Source organism: Coenobita brevimanus, unplaced genomic scaffold (genome assembly GCF_032717465.1).
Source record: "Coenobita brevimanus isolate Jiangsu-jjx unplaced genomic scaffold, ASM3271746v2 jjx.HiC_scaffold_2755, whole genome shotgun sequence".
Lineage (NCBI taxonomy): Eukaryota > Metazoa > Arthropoda > Malacostraca > Decapoda > Coenobitidae > Coenobita > Coenobita brevimanus.
Genome location: NW_027643714.1, coordinates 337,501 through 355,000, shown reverse-complemented (window position 1 = coordinate 355,000; position 17,500 = coordinate 337,501).

Below are 17,500 nucleotides of genomic sequence, written 5' to 3'. Positions count from 1 at the left end.
AGCCACTTGAGGCACTGATACGCCTCAAGATGGCCACCCTGCCCTGTACGGTGTCTCTCGAGGAATGCCCATCTCAAGCCCACTAAGCCACAAGAAGCCTAGCCTCCTTTGACTCTTACCTGGCCTAAAATTCCCCTCCTTCCATACTGAATGCTGAGTTGTAGCAATAGATTAGCACTAGAATATAGCGTTAATCATGAAGAAGTGCTACGGAAAGGATGTAGGGCTGTAGTATTGTCTTTTTCTATTACTGTGCTACGTAAAATAAGCTACAAAATAATGAAAATCTGGGCCAAGTTAAGGTGAAAGAACTACAGGCGTACAGTTAACGTATTACTAGTCTGTTCACCCAGATTTGGCCCAGATTTTCGTCCTTTTGTAGCTCAACGCTAGAATAAGAAAATGGCTACTACGGATCTATACCCCGTCCATAACACTTCTTCGTGACTAGCATCATATCTAGTGCTAATCTCTTGTTGCAACTGGGGATTTAAGAGGGAGAGACGGCAATTTTAGGCCAAGTTAGAGTGAAAAGATTACACTCTCCAGATATCTAAGTTCAAAGAAAGTGAATCTCAGAAATATTTCTTTGTTTAGACGTACAGTTCCTGGGTTCGCATTCTCGTCGGTTAAAGATGCTCCCTAACACCTCTTCCTTACCGATTTATTTTTGGATACGGCTGGCTGATGCGGTTTTGTACGTCATTTATGCTGATTATGGCGATTTTCGAATGATTTAACTAACACGGAACAGGACAGCAAGGTGTGATGGGTAAAATAAATCGCTTAGGAAGAGGTGATGGGGAGCTTCCTTAACCCACAAGAATAAAGTCAGAAAAAAAGTTATCATTTTATAGAGGTTGAGGTAAAGGTCATTTGTTTGTCTTGCTATGTAGATTTCCTAACACCTCTTCCTTAGCGATTTATTCTGCATATTACATCTAATTACCCTCTTGTAAATTATCAGTGTAAATTATGCAGGGATTAAAATTATATAAGTAACATACGACCGATTACTGAGGTCTAATGGGCAAAAATAAATCGCTAAAGAAGAGGAGACACGAAGCCTTCCAAGCCACTTAGAAAAGGGCGCAAAGAAAAACACTGAAAACATACAAACCTTCTACGCTAAAGTTCTAATTGCTTAAACACACACACACACACACACACACACACACACACACACACACACACACACACACACACACACACACAAACACACACACACACACACAATCATCATCATCATCATTACACATATACATACTCCGTAACCTTCCCATGGCACTTTCGTCAGTTTACACACACACACACACACACACACACACACACACACACACACACACACACACACACACACACACACACACCTCGCCCGCTTAAATACAGGGGCTATTAAGAGCAGGAATGTTGTGTATTTCAAGAGTTGGGTTTAATAAGCAGGAGCGTGAGGCGGTGTGTGTGTGTGTGTGTGTGTGTGTGTGTGTGTGTGTGTGTGTGTGTGTGTGTGTGTGTGTGTGTGCTTTTTCTTTACACCACCACACAATTATATTCACCTTAAGGAAAGCCTATATCACAAATGGATCAAAAGCAATCATCATATTCCCTTCACATAAATCTTAATCAATCATTCTTCCCATCCCAACGACACTGATTGATATTTTTCTTCCTGCTACTTCCAGACGATTTTATTCAGCTCAAAAAAGACCCCGTGGAAGGGTTTGCAATCAGTAAAGCCTCCATGAACCCTCTCCATTCTATACATTTTATTAATAGTCCACCTTGAGGGAAGGAAGAGCATTTTTTTTTTTCTAACCTGAACAAGATTCCAAACCCTTTTCCATTCAGCTGACGGCCAGGTGCAGTCAGACAGAGGGGCTTATTTGGATACGGCACACTTCTCTAAAAAGACGAAAATCCCTTGCACACTTCTCTAAACATCCATCCATCATCCAGTCCTACACTGCCCCATGAGGAGCGTTGGAGCCCGGGACTAGGCAGTTGTTCCCGACATTTAAGATCAGAGTGACCAGCCTCACTCATCCCTGAGTGGCATTACATGAGCAATCAACCCCAACCACCCCTTGGATATAAACCTTCACCGGCTCAATCCGATTGGAGCGCAATAATTACCCACTAAATCACCAGGCGCCACAATCTGGTTATATGGTTACCACCCAGCGTAGTCAATGGTTTCCTGGTGTACAGGAAACCATTTGGCTTGTCACTCAGTGTAGAGCCACCCACAGGATGAAGGAAGAGGAAAGAATGAAGGAAAGAAAGACAGAAGAGGGAGTGTAAAGTCACCCGTAGGCAGAAGGACGAGGAAAGAATGAAGGAAAGGAAGACAGAAGAGGGAGTGTAAAGTCACCCGTAGGCAGAAGGACGAGGAAAGAATGAAGGAAAGGAAGACAGAAGAGGATGGAAGGAAAGAAGGATGGAGGAGAGGAAAGAGCAGACACCCGACAGCAGCACTACATCAAGTGAGTACCCCCACCTACCACAAATCACACTTCTCTAAACTGACGAAAATCCCTCGCACATTTCTCTAAACTGACGAAAATTCCTCGCACATCCCTGTGTGGAGTACAACGCTCATGTGTGGGGAGGCTCCCCACATACAGCTCTTCTCAATAGGGTGGAGTCAAAGGCTTTTCGTCTCATTAACTCTCCTCCTCTTACTGACTCCCTTCAACCTCTGTCTCTTCGCCGCACTGTTGCATCTTTATATCTTTTCTATCGCTACTTCAATGGTCACTGCTCCTCTGAACTGTCTGCATGCATTCCTCCACCTCTACGAAGGGCGCGTAGCACCCGTCTAGCAGCAAACTCTCATCCCTTTTCTGTCCAACTCTCTAATACGAGAGTTAACCGTTACTCCCAGTCCTTCATTTATGCAACAGGTCAACTCTGGAACTGTCTCCCTCTGTCTGTATTTCCTGCAAGCTATGATCTCCAGTCTTTCAAACGCAATGTGTCCAGGCATCTCGAAATGATCGGATCTTGAATTCGGCTCTCTTATGCATTTTGTTTTACTCTTAGAAGGAATGGTTTTGCGGGCTCGTTGCCTTTGGTTCCTTCTTTCTCACAAAGAAAAAAAAAACTGACGAAAATCCCTCACACACTTCCCTAAACTGACGAAAATCCCTCACACACTTCTCTGTACTGACGAAAATCCCTATCCCTTTTTTACTTCAACTGATGGCCGAATGTAGTCAGGCTGGAGGGTCGATTGGACTAGTAACCAAGGAGATCCATTCCTGTCTCATCTACTTTCATGTCACCTTTGTATTTTGGTTCTGAGGGTGACCCAGTTCCATCACGTATAAAAGACACACACACACACACACACACACACACACACACACACACACTGTAGTAGGTAAAGGAGACTCATGCCTACCTCACAACTAAGGCTCACTAAATTTAATGTATCCACGACTCAGTATTCAAGACGTGAGAGTGGCACGGTTCCATCAGGTAAAAAAAAATAATAACAAATCTGGTTGCGTCTCTCTCTCTCTCTCTCTCTCTCTCTCTCTCTCTCTCTCTCTCTCTCTCATACACAATAACCCCGCCTGACCAACCATTCCGGCTTCACTCACATCACAGTAACAGAACACACACACACACACACACACACACACACACACACACACACACACACACACACACACACACACACACACACACACACAGGGTTCATAAGAGTCAGTTCCTCCGTCTGTCTGTCTGTTCGTTGTGTGTTTCTCTATGTTTCTGTCAGCTTCTTTGTCCCTCTGCCAGTTCCTTTTCCATTCTGTTTGTCTCTTTCATTCCTTACGCTCCTGTTTCACTCTGGCTGTCTCTCTGCCCCTCCTTTCGTCTCTCTGTCTCGCTTTCTGTCTCTCTGTCCTTCTGTTCGTCTCTGTCTCTCCTGCTGTGCCTTTGTTCTTCCGTTCTTCTCTTTGTCTTTCTATCTTTCCATCATTCCATTCGTCTCTCTGATCCCCTCTCTCTCTCTCTCTCTCTCTCTCTCTCTCTCTCTCTCTCTCTCTCTCTCTCTCTCTCTCTCTCTCTCTCTCTCCATCAAAGCCACACAGATCAAAGCCCCCCCGCCTGCTCATGACGGGCAAGAAATAAGTAGCACACCACACACAGGACAAAGTTGCAAGAGTAGCGCAGTGCATGAGGGAGGCAGACTTGGATTGGCGGAGGGTGTGGGAATGAGGGCTGATTGGCAGGAAAGAGGCGGAGGTATCTATTTTTCTCTCTGGAAGAAAATATACCCTGGCAGACATGCAGTGAGGCAGACAGGCAGTAAGGCAGAGTTAGGTGATCAAGCAGAGTTAGAAAGAAGACAGGGTTAGACGGTAAGGCAGACAAAGGTACGTAGTGAGGCAGACAAAGTAAGGTAGTGGGGAAGACAAAGATAGGCAGTGAAGCAGACACGGGGTAGGCAATGAGGCAGACAGGTAGTGAATGACAGGCAGAGACAGGCAGTGTGGCAGGTGGGAGTGTTGGGGGGATGGGTGGTGGGGAAAGGGATTTAAAAAATTGTGTGTGTGTGTGTGTGTGTGTGTGTGTGTGTGTGTGTGACAGGCTAATATTCTTTACCGCAAGAGACAGACAGGGACACTGGATGAGAGACTGTCATATAATCATTCTCTCTCTCTCTCTCTCTCTCTCTCTCTCTCTCTCACACACACACACACACACACACACACACACACACACACACACACACTAGTTCACTGACACGAATGACAAGGTAAACAACACACACACACACACACACACACACACTAGTTCACTGACACGAATGACAAGGTAAACAACACACACGGGCATGAATGTGACAGCTCTAGCCAGACACACAAAAAATACACAAACAATAAAATAACTAAACAAATATGAACGCTAGCTAAAAAAAAAAAAATGCCTGTAATAGTGTGTGAAGAATATTTACAAAGGAGGAAACATTATGAATATCTGACCTCGATTAAACATACCTTTCGATATCATGGCGTTGGGTTAGACAGGTAAAAAGATAGATAAATAGATAGATAGATAGATGGATGGATAGATAGACAGATAGATACACTGATGATGGGTAAACAGATAGAAAGACAGACAGACAGACACACAAAGAGACAGTTTAATACGTATATACAAGCATACAGACAGACAGACAGACAGACAGTGATATACGAACACAAATATAGACAGAAACATATGGATACTGACAGATAAACAGACAGGAAGATAGACTGACAGATAGATAGAAAGCTCCTCACCACATTCCGTCCCCCACACTACCTCGGTTCAGCTAAATGCAATAACACGGGAAAATGCAAATACCCTTCCTCAACCACTGCCTGAGGTGAGAGAGAGAGAGAGAGAGAGAGAGAGAGAGAGAGAGAGAGAGAGAGAGAGAGAGAGAGAGAGAGTTAGAGAGAGGAAAGCTTGCGTGGCATGAGAAAGAAGGGAACACACACACACACACACACACACACACACACACACACACACACACACAGTCATAGGGTTACAGGCAATCTCCTTCTCCATACCATAACGTTTTCCATTCTCTCTCTCTCTCTCTCTCTCTCTCTCTCTCTCAATTCAGGAAAGACCTCTAACAGTGAGGATATTTGAAGCTATTGTCGCGGCGCACGACTCTGAGGTTGTCATTATCGTACCCTGGCAACCTATCATTCAAAAGTGCGTCCGATTTCGTATCATATTATACACGAATCATATTATTATACACGAATATATTATACACGAATATTATTATACACGAACATATTACACACGAATCACATGCGTCTCATATTATACAGGAAATCAGACGCATTTCTGGAAGGTAGGTTGCAGGGGCACGATAATAACAACCTCAGATTCCATTATGCCGGCGCTTACTTGATAGATTTTTGCTACGGTCAGACGATTGTATTTGGGTTAGGAAGGGTTTCTGCTGCTGCTTAGATCAGATCCAGAGACAACTGGACAAAGAAAAAAAGTGTAAATAGTATAGTGTTATTATCTTCACTATCTTTACCATCTTCACTATCTTCACTATCTTTACTATTTGAACTATTTTCTTAATTTTATTTATGCTGTGTCCACACGGGTTTACTGAGTTACCAAGAAGAGGGAGACATTGAGTCCTTTACTACCTGACATTATTTTTCACTTGAATCATACCGTCTGGTGGCAAATTAACCTCGTCACTATAAGGTCAATCTATACCAATATTCTTTTACTTGCTACTGCTGGTGGTGCGATCATCATCCATTCACTTGATGAAGTGATGCCTATTTTTTCCTTAGGTGACTCAACACTGAATGATAAGACTAATGGCTTCCTGCAACCAGGGAAACCATTTACAACGCTAGGTGGTTACCATACAGTCAAACAATGGAGTATGTGGAAAGTATTGAGGTGCCCCTGAACCGGACGGAGACATAAATCGGGCGTCCAACCACGAACCAACCTTCTACACTCTTCCCCACACCTGGATGTGGAAAGGCGCTGTCCATTGCATGGGAACATCGGTTCACTGCTAGGAACGGCCTTGCAGTGGCGACTGTTTGCCTGCGGCAAACAGACTGACGCTACTGTCACTACTGTACTGCTACTACTACTACTACTACTACTACTACTACTACAACTACTACTACTACTACTGCTGCTACTACTACTACTACTACTACTAATAATAATAACACTAACACTAATACTAATGCTTGCTGCTGACAAACGATTCCACTCAGCTAAGGCAAAGCGGGAGATACAGTGTTCAGATACAAACTTCAATAATCCCTTCACTACTAACGGTTTTTCCTTAGTTGTCTATTTTGTGTGTGTATAATGTAATTTTTGTGTTATACTTCCACATGCCAGACGATTTTATCCAGCTTACAGGAGCCTCCTGACAGTGAAAGGACTAATGAATAACTACTGCCTAACCACACCTGATCTTCAAGTCTGTTCAAGGCTGAGTAAAACCGTCCACTTACAGCCACAGTCAAACAAAAATGACGTACTCGGGGTAAAAGCATAAGATTCATGGTACTGAGTCTAAAAATGATAAAAGCAAAACTCAGTAGGCTGATGTCTTTCATTTTCCTCTGGCAACCGCCACATGGATCTTTTGGGCGGAATCTGTGCCAGTGAGTGGGTTACCAGCAGCCTCCATAACAGCCTTCGGTACCCTGGCGTCTTATAGGCTTGCTTACTGTAGAGTCCATGTGTGACGCGGGCAAAAACAGCACCTTGGAGCGGCGAATGACTTCCCTGGTGCTCAGTGCCCTACAAGGATAAAGAGGAATAACTGGTATGCCCAAGTGCGTAATGATGGATTACTCCAGCACTCAGAGTGGAGGTCTACTTCCTGCATAATATTACGTGAACGCCAACCCCGTCTACATGGGCACACGGCACGGTTCCCTGAGGCTTATCTACCTCCTGGGAAGATATCTGAAGGGATCACCCTGGAGTGGTGGAGGACAAAGGGAAGGCCGAAAAACTTATGGCTGGTGCAAGTCCAACGCTCCTGTCTGGGTTCATGTAGGATATGGGAGGAAGAGTTGCTCCCGGCAGGCGTGCAGATGTAGGACCTTTGTGGGTGGAGTTAGAAGCTGGGTGAGGCAGGGCGCTGTTGCAGCGTTCCACCAAGTCAATGCAGAACGTTTTGATTTTCATCTGTTACTCTGACAGTTTTATGGACTTGGTTTGCAACATGCGCGTCTGCCCAGGTCTGATGACCGAAGTGTGGCCGCCGCGTCCTTCATGCGTAAGACAGTGAACAACCCGTGTCGCCACACGCATGATGTGGTGCCGGGTCGCTATGTTGCATCACAGCTGCGGCAACATTGCATGGCCTGGCATTCTTGTAGCTGCGTTCTTCGACGAAACAGTTCAGCAGGTGTTTTATGAAAGGTAGTGTATGGTTGTGGAACAACTTGGTCGAGTTTATAATTCACTGTGCTCCTTTCTATGGCTTTCAGCACTGTCATGAAGCCTCTACTTGTGTCTGTTGTCAGTCTCTTGTCATCCATTCTCTACCGTCGTGTTTCTGCTGCCGAAGTCACCTGTGATCTGTTGCGCCTTTTTGCAATGTTCTTGCGGGGTGTAAAATAAACAAAACAATACAAACGGTCTCTCGTCATCTTAAAGCGTAAAACCGAATCCACCAACCTTCTGAGCACGACACAAATCTTAACTATCTATTTCCGATACTTCTAACAAACTTAAAAACAACAGCCTCTCGTCATCGTAAGGACCCCAGAGGCGGTCAGTCATAACTGTGCAATTATGGTGATTGTAGATTCATTGGCTTTGGCCACACACCTGTAACAATCTAGTTCATCCTTCAGTTACTGCGTATGTGGCGCGTCCCGTGGACATTGGTACCCAGGCCGCATGTATTCCTAGAATCCTTGCTATACACACCCTCAAACCCAAGGAAAAAATATCGTGTCGATAACGCACTGGTAAAAAAAAAAAAAAAAAAAAAAAAAAAAAAGGCACTTTCATAGACCTTTCTCCACGATGTCATACCTAAACACCGTCCGCCATGATTGCACACGCGTCACGACTGACGAGAAAATAATCGAACCATGTTGCATACTCGTCAGTCATCTGCACAGGCCTTCAAATCACACCCACACACGACGGATATATCTACACCATCACCGTGGTTGCGCAGTTATGAATTACCCTCCATGGGGCCGGTCAGAGGTTTGAAAAAAACAAAAATGTACCGACGATAGAAATCTTAACTACACTATGTTCCCTCTACCGCCAGACGATTTTATTCGCCTTTGGAATGGCCCTCTGCAATCACAGGGTTAAAATCAATCTCCACTAACTCTTTGACTCAATGCAGATCTCAACTCCCTCATTTTCGTCACCGTCAAACCATTTCAGTCAAACTAGGAATGGTCGCTTTTCTTCGAAAAAGTTCAAAACGAAACCTCCATTAACTCTCTCCAGACAATGCAGATCTTCACTAAATATTTCCACTGCCGCCACACGATTATATTCAACCCAACAATGTCTATCGTCATCGCAAGCTTATAAATCTCCTAACAAGAAGAAAACAATCTTACCTACAGGATAATATCGCTACGGCCAAGCGATTTTCACCATATTATGATTACTTATCGTCATGCAAGAGCTAAAAAAATCTTCGCTCACCGAGTCACTGAGACACAGCTGTTAATCCGTTCATTTTGGTGGCCATCCAAGGGTTTTCTGCAGGTAAGGACTGCCCTCTCGTAGTATTAAGGGTTAACATCAGGGGCCGCATTCATAAACCATCCTAAGCTTACCTTGTGTATAACATGCATTGCTTATACATTTACCTTCACTCATACAACTACCAAACTACTACACATTCATTAGTAAAGTGAAAAATGAAACAAACAAAGTGATCCTTCATAAAGTTAACTGAATATCACAGACACTGCCTACGCCACCATGATAATGTATTTAAGTACATATTCCAGGTTAGATATAAAACAGCTGGGTATCACCAACCTTTGTACTGGCCTTATATCTTTGTTAAAGGAGCAGGTCTCGCAACCTTCTCACATACATTATCACAATGGGCGGGTTAAAGGCACAATTGAAAAGGCAAGCTGCTTTGGAGAGGCGGCGAGCTGAGCAGGTGTGCCCCACCAGTGCCTTCAGAGGCCAGAACAACAAGGGTGTTCCTGCACAGTGTTTATACAGGTACGCCCCAGGAGAGTACCATAAGAAAATCATGACTCTAATCACTGTCCTCATAGTCCTCAGACAAGGTGATAGCGATCATCAGTGATTCGCCTCTTTATTTTCGGCCTCTCCCCCCTCCTGCTCCTTGCAATAGTTACCGGTCACACTCCCTCCCCCCACCCTCCCCCCTCCCCCGTGGCAGCCACCTTGTCGTGGTGGGGGAGCTTACGTGCCCCGGTGGTCCAGGCAGGGTCTCCCATGCCGGACACCTCGCTAGTGAGGGCACAACCAAGAGCTGCCAACCACATGTATGTAGACGTGCACTTTTGTATATACTAACAGCTTTGTTGCCTAGTTATGCAAACGACCTCCCTCCCTCTGTCCTGAAAGGAGGCTGGTGACCTGCAGAAGATCAGCTTCAGCCTGCAGCCCATCCGGTGCACGTTTTCGTGAACTTGTGGTCACACAACAACATGAGCAAATCTACAAAGGCACCAACATCCCCTTCTGACTTTGTCCTTTGACCTTTATCTTCAAAGGTGTATAGCAATCACGTACATCTCCCAGGGTCTTTATTGTTTTTTTTTACATCTGATGCAACTTTATCCAATACCGTAGTTGTGCAACAATACTGCAACTAAACACACACACAGACAAACCAAGCCAACACCATAACCGTCTTGACGGAGGTAACAATAACAACAACACGATTATCATCTGCCACCTCCTCAGGTAATGAGATGATGAAAAGCATTTCAGAAAGGTTTTCTGTCACAAACATTCTATGTTTATTATGTATGTATGTATGGATGGATGGATGGATGCATGTATGTATGTATGGCACCTTACTGTACACAAGTGTGGGGTTAATGTATGGTAAGCTACCCATCAGTATATAAGTGTGGTGCGTATGTATGGACAGCTGCATACAAGTGTGGGGTATGGTACCCAGCTGTATACATGTGTGGGGTGTATGTATGGTACACAGCTGCATACAAGTGTGGGGTATGGTACCCAGCTGTATACATGTGTGGGGTGTATGTATGGTACACAGCTGCATACAAGTGTGGGGTATGGTACCCAGCTGTATACATGTGTGGGGTGTCGCTGGTGTAGGCGGAAGCACACTCGTCTCACAAGCGACAGGTTTCGGGTTTGATTCCCTGAACAATGATGAGATCTGATGCTGTGAGGGACGCCTTCACGTGTGTGTGTGTGTGTGTGTGTGTGTGTGTGTGTGTGTGTGTGTGTGTGTGTGTGTGTGTGTGTGTGTGTGTGTTGTGAGAGAGAGAGAGAGAGAGAGAGAGAGAGAGAGGCTGCATCATCCACGTCACCACAGTTCCCTCCCCTATGTGTTACCCTTCGTACTCATTTTACGTATAAACCCACAGAGGCTTAATGGTCACCTGAATCACGAGCCACAATCTACCCGCACCAGGAATCGAACCCTGGCGCTAACGGGCCGGCAGCTTCATGGGTAGGAATGCTTACCACTCAGCCACTACGAGAGTACCAACAAAAATACCAAGACAACACCCTTCCCCAATCTTAATAGCAATTATTATTATTATTATTATTATTATTATTACTACTACTACTACTACTACTACTAGTACTACTACTACAACTACTAGTACTACTACAACTACTACTACTACTATTACTATTACTACTACTACTACTACTATTACTATTGTTATTGCTGAGATACAGGTTGATCCGAAATAAGAACCCAGTGGACTGCAGGCTGAAGTTGTCCTTTTACAATCCACCACCCTTTCTGGGGGAGGAGGGAAAGGAGAGGGAGAGAGTTGAGGGACGTTTATACAACCAAGCAAGGGAGCCGTCCAGTTACATCAGTGCCACCACGTGAAGGCGTCTCTCTCCAGTATCCCTCTTGTTAGTAATCCCAATAAACATTCCTTCACCAAACTCTCAATAAAAAAAAAAAATGAAGACGAAATTGCCTAAGCTATTTTCTATAATCGTCGACTCTAAAATTCATCCATCCATCAGTCGACCCAATGGAGAGAGAGAGAGAGAGAGAGAGAGAGAGAGAGAGAGAGAGGAAAAACCCATGGAGTATTTACATCAGGAATCAAATGTACCAACTTCACCCTTTCAGTCAGAAGAAGACATTTCCGCTTTTTTCTCGTAGCCTGGCGAGTTTATTCATTTTTTTTTTTTTAACGGGCGAGGGGGGGGGATTAGACAAAGGCTGGTATTCTCATCGTGGAAGGAAGCTCCCTAACACCTCCTCCTTAGTGGTTCATTTTGGGGCACGGCTAGTTCATTTCCTTTGGCACGTTATTTCTGCAGAGTAGGGCGATATTAGGATGATTTATGTAACACAGAGGATATAGCCATTCTGTGAACCCCATCAGCCCCGTGGTCACAAGCGTCCCCTGTGGTAGTGAAGGGGTTAAGGAAGGATGTATCTAAGCCCCCTCCAGTATGAAAACCAACTCGAAGGTACATAAAATCGTCTGGTGGAAAAAAGACATAAGAATGGTAAATAAAAAACAAAATCCTCGCCCTAAAGGGGCTTTAAAGGGGGGGGGGGAATCTAGGCCCTATTCTCGCCAGGTAAGAATGCTCCCTAACATCTCTTCCTATGCCATTTATTTTTGGCTATGGCTGGTTAATACCCTTTTGTACGTTCTTTATGCAGAGTATGGCGATATTGGAAGGATTTATGTGACACAGAACAGGACAGTGAGGTATAAATCAGCAAAATAAATCGCTTAGGAAAAGGTGTTTGGGAGCTTCCTTAACCGACGAGAATACGGGCCCTAGTGGCTTATTTTTTACTGTACTCTTGCCACTACCAGACGATTTTCTTCAAGACGGAAAAGACGCTTGATACTGTACAGGTTAAGGAAGGCTTCTCGTACGTCTATATAAACCCCTCCAGGTCCCGAAAGCCTCCCCTGGGCTGCATGAAATCGTCTGGAGGCAGCAAGAATATGATGCACTCTTTCAACCCGAGGGCGTGTTTTTTTCATCTTATTTTTGCTCTCTCCAGACGATTTTATTTAACCGATGTCGTGTTGGTGTTCTTCCCTCATTCTTTCTCTCCAGACGATTTTATTTAACCGATGTCGTGTTCTTCCCTCATTCTTTCTCTCCAGACGATTTTATTTAACCAAGGACGTGTTTTTCCCTCTTATTCTTTCTCTCCAGACGATTTTATTCATCTATTCGTACAGGATGGCTTAGATTTCCCCTCCATCAATCCGTCCTCTCCTAAAGCTTCTCCCAAGGTAAATAAAATCAATCAATAAACCAAATAACCGAAACAAAAACACATCCTCGTTCTTTAAGAGGAAAATATCAAGAGTCATGCCAGGTAAAGAGGACGTGTGCAGCTATAACACCAACCCCTTCATCCCGAGGACCTCTTCTAGATGATAAGTCTTGCTAGCTACGGACGATTTTGCTCAGCTCAGGATAGACTCTTGCAACTAGAAGGGTTAGATAGAGCTTATTCACCTCTCATTACTAGAAAGCTCCCCCAAATTAAATAAAACAGAAATAGTAAAATTAAAGTAATAAAATAATAATAATAATAATATTAATAATAATAACAATAATAATAATAATAACAATAATAATAATAATAATAACAATAATAATAATAATAAAAACAATAATCATAATACCAATAATACTAATACTCGTAATAATAATAATGATGATGATGATAATAATAAAATAATAAACACAAATAATAATAATAATAATAATAATAATAACAATAATAATAATAATAATAATAATAATACCAATAATACTAATACTCGTAATAATAATGATGATGATGATAATAAGAAAATAATAAACACAAATAATAATAATAATAATAATAATAACAATAATAATAATAATAACAATAATAATAATACCAATAATACTAATACTCGTAATAATAATGATGATGATGATGATAATAATAAAATAATAAACAAAATGATAAAACAACAGAAAAGTAACAGACAACAAGAAAAAACCCTGCAGATTAAACAGTAAAAAAAAAAGCAAGAAAAAAGCATGAAAGGTGTGACAATGATGAATAGATTAATACGTAAAAAATAATAATAATAATAATAAATAACTAGGCAACCAAAATACAACCAATGCAAGACGTCAGTGTGGATAAATTAAATAACAGTAAAAATAACGTGTGATTTATAATGCTAGAAAATAATGATGACTTTGACGTGCGTAACATGTAATTAAATAGGGGCGTGTTTGTTTTGAGAGAGAGAGAGAGAGAGAGAGAGAGAGAGAGAGAGAGTATATCGAGGGTGTATGATTGATAGGTCAGTTTCACACGGCCCCACCTTTAGCTTCCAGGAGCACAGGTGAGAAGGAAGTGATTTACAGGTGTGTGTGTGTGTGTGTGTGTGTGTGTGTGTGTGTGTGTGTGTGTGTGTGTGAGAGAGAGAGAGAGAGAGAGAGAGAGAGAGAGAGAAATGGTGAAAGAAACTCGAATACATTTGACCTATAAATCCTCCTAAATCTCCCTTTAACATAATGTAATGAAAATAAGAAAACAATAAAGAGAGATTTATTTCGTGTGGCCAAAACATGGTCAATATATTCCTTGTCAATGTCTTACATACGATGACAATTATCGTTATTAGTGTCACCCGTATTCATTAGTTACATTTATTTCTTTACTAAGGAAGGATTGCTACAAGTTAAGCAAGTGTATCATTAACCAGTCCAGCTACAGATTTTTTCTATGTGGCTGACTTTATGTATAGCGCTACAGTTCGTTCCTTGAGGCCCAGCATTCCTCCTACATACTGCACACCTCCACATGCCACCACTTCGGCACTAACACTTCTCTTCCCCAGAATATTATCTAAAGGCAGGAAAAATAAACTAAATATATACGTTACTGAACTGCAGTGGTTAACGAAGGTATTGTATGTAAATGGCACTTTGTAATTCTTCATTCCCATCTCTCTCTCTCTCTCTCTCTCTCTCTCTCTCTCTCTCACACACACACACACACACACACACACACACACACACCTCAGTTTCATCCCTTACACGACTGTCACTTTTCACTTCACTTACGCCACCCCAAGACGATTTTATTCAAGTATAGAAAAATACCTAGTTAACGAAAGCCACATCCAACCCCTCCAATTCGAAACGTTTCCCATCAGCTCACTAAAATCGTCTGGTGATAGCAAGCATCCCGAGACAAAAAAAAAAATCATTGCACTTACAACTCCTTGGGAGAAAAAACCAACCAACCAACAAACAAGAATACCTGTCATCTGTGGGCCAGGTAGACTGTAATAATACTGTTTGATGTAAACTTGACTATTATACATCCATCCTAGGTGACTGCCAATGCTGGCTGAGTGATATGTCAACTGAAGCTGGGACTCCAAACAACTTTTATTAACAAATTTTCCTTCTACAAGCAATACTTTCTGAGATTTGAGTTGTCGACACACACACACACACACACACACACACACACACACACACACACACACACACACACACACACATTTCGTACAATAATAATGACCATCCACTTCGTCAACTTGGCTCAACAAACATTAAACACAATAATAATAATAATAATAATAATAATAATAATAATAATAATCTATCTATCTATAGCCCGACGCCTTAATCCCGCAAAGGGTGGCCGCAGACAAAACGCCTCCAAGTCGCTCTGTCATCCACCATTTGACTACCCTCCCCCCACCTCACCCCCCCTCCGTCATATGCCTCTCAACTCCAACCCTCCACCTCATCCTCGGTCTACTCCTCCCTCTCCCTCCCTCCACCTCACCTACATACACCCTCTTAGTCAGTCTTTCATTCTCCATTCTCTCCACATGTCCAAACCACCTCAGTGTATTTCTCCTAGTCATCTCAACCACATCCACCCCACAACGTTCCTTCACTAATAATAATAATGATGATAATAATAATAATAATAATAATAATAATAATAATAATGTTTATTTCCACAAACAGTGGTTATTCACATAGCAATATAAGTTATGTATACAATAACAGTACAAAGTATAGACGTGAAGATTATACACTGTAGATGTATAAGTGTTTGGCAGTATAATACAAAGGTATATAACTGTACAATTATCAATATACTGTGTGTACATTTTCTATTTTAAATTGTTGGGTTTGTCAATTATCACATCATATTTTTGCCTCATATTTTATTAGTTTATTATTGTTTAGCGTTATACAGTAAGGTTATTGACGGTGTTTAGTAAGTGACTGTTAAGTGTAATTGTGAAAGTGTATAAACTGTGTAATTCCTTGACATTTTCTGGCAGGTGGTTGCATATCTTTGGCCGTGTTACTGCTAAGGATCTTGCACCTGAGTCGCTATTAACCTTAGCAACGAACAGATTATTTTTGTGTCTAGTAATACTTTGTGTCATGTTGTGTACCGATGGAAAAGACAGGAGACAGTCAGGGTAGAGATTAGCTGGATATTGGAAGACTGTGACAGCGATGGAAAAGACAGGAGACAGTCAGGGTAGAGATTAGCTGGATATTGGAAGACTGTGACAGCGATGGAAAAGACAGGAGACAGTCAGGGTAGAGATTAGCTGGATATTGGAAGACTGTGACAGCGATGGAAAAGACAGGAGACAGTCAGGGTAGAGATTAGCTGGATATTGGAAGACTGTGACAGCGATGGAAAAGACAGGAGACAGTGACAGCGATGGAAAAGACAGGAGACAGTCAGGGTAGAGATTAGCTGGATATTGGAAGACTGTGACAGCGATGGAAAAGACAGGAGACAGTCAGGGTAGAGATTAGCTGGATATTGGAAGACTGTGACAGCTGTGTCCAACTTTATCTTGTTTGGTGTGTTTAGTCATTTCAGTTGTGTTAACATTGCAGTGACATGGTACAGTACAGTACATGGTACAGTACAGTACATGGTACAGTACAGTACATGGTACAGTACAGTACATGGTTATACTTCCTGGCTTTTCCATCAACAACTTTAGCAGCAAAATTGTGTAGTTTGTGTACACGTGAAAGTTGAGATGTACTGCAGTGCCACATATTACACTGCCGTAGTATACTTAGGGCCAGTGCCTGCAGTGCCACATATTACACTGCCGTAGTTTAGGATACTTAGGGCCAGTGCCTGCAGTGCCACATATTACACTGCCGTAGTATACTTAGGGCCAGTGCCTGCAGTGCTATATATTACACTGCCGTAGTTTAGGATACTTAGGGCCAGTGCCTGCAGTGCCACATATTACACTGCCGTAGTATACTTAGGGCCAGTGCCTGCAGTGCCACATATTACACTGCCTTAGTATACTTAGGGCCAGTGCCTGCAGTGCCACATATTACACTGCCGTAGTATACTTAGTGCCAGTGCCTGCAGTGCCACATATTACACTGCCGTAGTATACTTAGTGCCAGTGCCTGCAGTGCCACATATTACACTGCCGTAGTATACTTAGTGCCAGTGCCTGCAGTGCCACATACTTAGGGCCAGTGCCTGCACTATGATGTGTCGAGTGTCTTTGTCAAACCCATCTTTTATCCTGTTAATATACACTAATATGCCCACTACTTTTTGTTAAGTTCATTTACATGCTCATCAAAGATCATGCAGCAATCCATATATATACCTAAGTTTTGTACATCAGTGCTGGCTTGAACTGCTGTGTCGCCAAATCCAACAGTAGTGTTAGTTGGTAGTGTTAGGTTGTAGTGTTAGGTGGTAGTGTTAGGTGGTATTAGCAATCCATATATATACCTAAGG